General features: G+C 39.7%; 1 protein-coding gene across 4 annotated transcripts in view; it reads right to left on the bottom strand.

The window, feature by feature from the left end:
* ATP6V1A (ATPase H+ transporting V1 subunit A) overlaps positions 1-4,862 on the bottom strand; it is a 56,140-nt gene extending 51,278 nt beyond the window's left edge. The window contains exon 1 of one of the 4 annotated variants that reach the window (XM_032630440.1): positions 4,600-4,862. The gene's annotated coding sequence lies outside the window, so the exon portion shown is untranslated. Of the gene's footprint in view, positions 1-4,551; positions 4,573-4,599 lie in introns of those variants that run through there. The other 3 variants (XM_032630443.1, XM_032630442.1, XM_032630441.1) reach the window with 3 other exon arrangements.
* Positions 4,863-5,461: the final 599 nt, after the last annotated feature.

Here is a 5,461-nt window from a genome sequence, read left to right on the forward strand (position 1 = left end):
TAATATTGACACAAAAAAAATAGCAACAAAAAAACACAGGTTAAATCTCAAAATATCTATGAAATACCAGCAATTTTGAAGGCTAAGTGCAGTTGTGAAATTTATTAAACAGAGCTAACTACGAACAAATATAAAGAGGCGTTTCAAAAAAATTAATCATTTTATTCACAGTAGTAACTAATTCTAAAGATGACTTTAATAGTTACAGGTAAAAATAAAGATTACTATGAAAATATACATCTATTTCAGCTATCTTTATAAACACACACACAATGTCTATGTATTTACTATACATATAATATGTATATACTATATATATATAAAATAATACACTTATATAAACCGAAGTCACTTTCAGTTCACAACAGGAAACAAAGAAAATAGTAAAATTTTAAAGTCTCTTCAGAAAAATTAAATGGAAAATATGGTTATTGATCATAATTTATTTCACTATAACAGAAAACTTGACATTAAAGACATTAAAGAGAATATTCAATAATCTCTTAATAAAATCTTTCCTTAGAACAAATGAGTTATTTTTTTCAGGACTAAGGTGAAACATAAACTCATGATAGCTACACTTCAATTATTGTTTAATTTACTGATATTTTCCAATACAAAACCACTAAACCTTGCGAATCGTCAACCTAGGAAGGGAAAAGTTTTACTCTAGTTCACGTCTCCATTGTGTTCTCTATATTCCTATGTCTACTTCAAATGAGGATAAAAAATAAGGCATAAAAACAGAATAAAAGGTAGAAATTTTAAATATAAGCTAAACTCAAAAGTTCCACCTCTATAGGGTGGTATAATTTTAATATATTTCTATAATCCAGTGAGGGATAATAATTTAGAAATACAATACTTCCTTAAATTGATTCCACATATTAATGATCATGAGCTCTGGAAAATCTTTATATAGAAAATATTAAGTCACTGCAGTTGCCAAAATAATAGACTTTATGTTGATATTTCTTAGCTCCTATTAATAAATCTATTTTAGAATCTTTGCTAGAAGTACATTTTTCTTGCTATTTTTTGGTAATAAGCCTCATTTCAAATTCTACTCCTTACTCCATACCCCAAACTTGTTGCTCAATTTTATAGGATATCTAAAAGTCTCCTTTAGAAATTCAGTATATAAAATCAAACTAGGTATCAGCAAAGTTAAGTTTTTAAATGTACAAAGTATGTACTAGGCCCTCTGCATCATGATCTAATTTAATAGCATCTATGGCATAGATTTAAACACGAGGAAATTTAAGCTTAGATTAAGTAAATTGTCCAAGGTCACACAGCTTAAATAAGTGGTAAGGCCAGACTTGAACCCAGGTCTATACAATCAGGAAATACCACTTAGTTTTAAAAATACTTTCACATAGATTACCTAGGGTTTATCTCACTTGAAATCGTAACACCCTTGATAGAAAGGTTCCTAAGTATCAAACCATAAGCCCCCACCCCCAACTTTACGTAAAAGCATATAGCTAAAGTGGCAGTACTTAATGATGATTTTCTGACTTTTAGTCTAGTGCTATATCACGTGTAGCCTGTACAGTGCCCCTTTTTTCAATAAACACAACTCACTCCTCTTCCCTTCCCTATCATGCAAACACATATGTTGTGAAAATAAGTTGATCACTACATTAATAAAGTCCATCTGAGGTTTATATCTATTCTATTGACCATGATTTGGATGGTTACTATTAACAATTTATATCTGAAAGCTAATACCTAGTGCATAAACTCAGTAGGAGCTATGATCTGCAAGAACTTTAAAAGTAGTTTAATCTCCCTGTCCAACTGTCAAACACTCATTCAATAAACAATTTATTTAATGCCTATCAAGTACTTCTGCATCCTGGTACTAAAGACACAACAGTAGAGACACTGTCCTTGAATTCCTAGGAGCTTTACAGTTTACTAAGGAACAGCCCAGCAAACAGTAATTAAATACAACATGCTAGGAATGAAAATAGAAGAATAGAAAATATTGTGTAGTAGTCTATAGAAGTTAGTGCCTAGTTCTGCCCACAGAGGAAGAAAGCATCTTGGTGGTGGCCATAATCTACAAAGGCAGTGACATATAAGACAGACCTCACAGTAAGCACACAAGAGGTGTCAGGGACCCGAACACAAAAACCCCCGTGTGCCATTTAATGTTGGACTACAGCACAATTCTCTAATGAATGTTAAGATTTCTACATATAGGGAATTCCCTGGTTGCCCAGTGGTTAGGACTTCGTGCTTTCACTGCCGGGGGTGGGGGTGGCGGGGGGTGGTGGGGCCGGTTCAGTCCCTGGTCAGTGGTCAGTGGACTAAGAACTAAGATCCCATAAGCCACGTGGCAGGCCAAAAAAAAAAAAAGATTTCTGCATATAATACTCATAGATTGATAAAAAGCTCGTCTCAGAAATGGTTTCCACACTTCACATCACTTGTTTGTGTGTGTAAATCGAGTATAACGTCAAAGCTCTTTTTCAAATTCAACTTTAGGAGCAATTTAGTCACCAATTCCTGCTGCCAATCTTCCAGATTTCATTAGTGGTCTAAATTATTGCTTTTGCAAGTTCCCTAAAATCAGGGGAACTGTGAAGTAAAATTGCAAACTCATTCAACCTCTTTCACATTGACATTTTCTCCTCTAGTGCTCAATCCTTTCTAGCCTGTTTATTCCATTTTGGTCTCACCCAGACAGGACTGGTTTAGACTTCAAGAACTCCTCTTATTTGGTGGAATGTTACCTGGGCAATGAAGCAACACTGCTTACATTTTTCTCTCCTCTAGTGATCAGGGAACCTCACTCTGGAGCAAACTAATGGATAAAACTATATTTATATCGGTAGCAAGCATACCGATACTTAAACATCTCAAACAAATTAGTGCTTTTGTCCAATATAAGTTATATGCACAAAATGCTACAACTGTAAATCATAACAGTGGCCTTCATCATTACTTAGAGAAAGCAAGAAAGATCTTTAAGGTTATGTTTTCTAGTAATGAGCATCAATAAGCGAGTTTCTCTATTTTGAACTTACTACAAAACATTTTGTTAAATTGATGTTACTCTAGAATTTTAACTTCCCCCTTAACAAAATAAGACCAGTTTATTGCAGAGAATTTGGAAGATACCAGAAAAACAAAAATAAGTCATTCATACCCACCACTCAAAGATAATGATTCCATCTTCCTCATTTTTCAGTTGTCTTTTTAATGGATTCTTCAATGACATGGGTTAGAAAACTCTAAGGTTTAACTAAGAATATAATTTTTTCAGATTAAGAAAAAGTGTAATTTAAATTTAAAAAATCAGATTTGTAATTTCTGTAAGGCCTTTCAATTTAAAAGAACCAAGGGACTTTCTGAGTTTGCAGTATAAACAAGAGTTTAACCCCAAACAGAAAAACACTCTTCCCTAAGGCACATTGTTTGGGGTCAAAACATTGGTTACTATATTACATGTGAAATGGGAGTACACTGGGTTGGGCAAAAACCTAAACAATCTTTTCTGCACTTTCAGAAAATACTGTTCATCAAAATCTGAAGAGGTCACCTGGACTTTTACAAATGGGGAAAGCTAAGGAGGGATACAAACGCTACTTAACATAAATTTAAGGAGGAATTGACTGGGAGTGGCAATTACGTAGGATTTTAGGGAGAAATGGCAAGAGGATGTCAAAGGCAGAAAATATGAAGTCAGCAATATCTCGACTTAACCTCCTTACCTTTAAGTTTATGGTCAAACACATTAGTTTAATTATCTTTCCAGCCCAATTAGTTTCTGAAGAATTACTTCCCTTTCAGGGAGGTCACTTTTCCATAAGCTAGCCTGGGTCTCCTGCAAATCATGACACCGCAACACCATCTTTCAACGCCTCCCCATTCAATCTAGACTGTCGCATTACCAACACCTCCTGTTTTGAAGGTAGTAAATATTTATTCTTTCAATTGTCCTCTCCTTTTCTGCACCATTAAGTCAGAGAAGAGAAAGGTAAACGGCCACCTTTTACCCTTCCAGATCCATTCAAAGCTTGTGGGCATCTATAAAACGCCTCTCGCAGGGATGTCAGATAAAAGCTAAGAATTAACTGAAAATGCACATTCGGAAGCAAGATTTACAGTGACACCGCAGTGAGGGCCACATCGGTGACATTCTCTCCCAAGCCTGTCTCACAGGAGACGCCTCTGCCTCCGGGGTTTTTCCTATCTCCCCGCTCCCCAGCCCCGGGCTGAAGGTAAAGACTTTACAAGGCCTCTGCCAAAGAACAGGGGATTGAGACCTGGAGGCTACTGCAGACCCCGAAGAATGCCTGAACCAATCCCACTACCCGAAGCCCCAAGACTCGAAAGGGGAACCATAATGGCGGCACTCACCCCCCAGCCCCGGGAAGGGTGGACATGTGAACTCCTAGGTTGCAGGGGGGACCACATTGGGGGAGCGGGTGTCAAGATAACTGGAGAAATGAGATCGCCGGTGCAGGATGACAGCGGGGGGAAGCCCGGGACAGCAGAGGCCACCATTCACACTCTCTCTTCTCTTCATCCTCTCACCTCTTCTCTTCTATCCCAACCAGCCGCCGGTTACCGGTCGCCACTCACCTGCCGGGGCGCGAGGTCCAGAAACCGTACCGATCACCTACCCAGAGGCTCTGTCACTGTGGGAGGGGAAGTCTTCAGCTGCAGAGGGGGGCGGGTCTAGACAGTCACGTGACCCCGGGCTCCGCCCTGTTCTCCCCAACCGGGCTTGCTGCATCTCCGGCGCCTGTATTTTTGCGGATCGTTTGAACATTAATTTTCTTGCGATTAGATTTTAGGACTGCAAGAACAAAACAAAAATGTCCGCAAAGATTATGTTGTAAAGTGCAACGTAGAAGGCGTGGGTGGAACGGGCTAAAGTGCATTGCTAAGGAAGTGACGTTCACGCAGTGGTCTCGGGGCCGGAAATGGAGATAGAGTTCCGCCCCCCGGGGCCCGCCGGCAAAATCCCAGGCTTATGGGTTTGGGGCCATCACGTGATATCGAAACCGAAACGTGCTGGACGGAAGCCAAGTTATCCGGCCAATTGTTAAATACACCTATTTGTCTTAAAAGCACTAACTTACTTAAGTCTCCCACAGGCTTCTTTACATTTAGAGGAACCAGCTTTATAAAATCTTATTAGGAGACAGGAGTGTTTGAAGGTCATACTGGAGACTACCAGCTGGGAAGACCAGGATCGGGGAAGACTGATCTTGTTGAAGTGGGAGAGGTGAGGGAGGGGTGGAAAAATCTAGCTTTTACCGCCAAGGCCTTCCCGGCAAGCCCCACAAGTTGCGTCGTAAGATATGGGAGGAGGAAGATGACGCCGGAAGGCAGAGCCCAGTAGAAAGATGGAGGCCCTCAAGTGGAGGGGGAAGGGTACTCGGAGGCCTGCAGTGCGGCTGCGCGCCGGGCTGCCGACGCGCCGGCGCGCAGAGGGGGC

This window comes from Phocoena sinus, chromosome 4, assembly GCF_008692025.1.
Source record: "Phocoena sinus isolate mPhoSin1 chromosome 4, mPhoSin1.pri, whole genome shotgun sequence".
NCBI classification, from domain to species: domain Eukaryota; kingdom Metazoa; phylum Chordata; class Mammalia; order Artiodactyla; family Phocoenidae; genus Phocoena; species Phocoena sinus.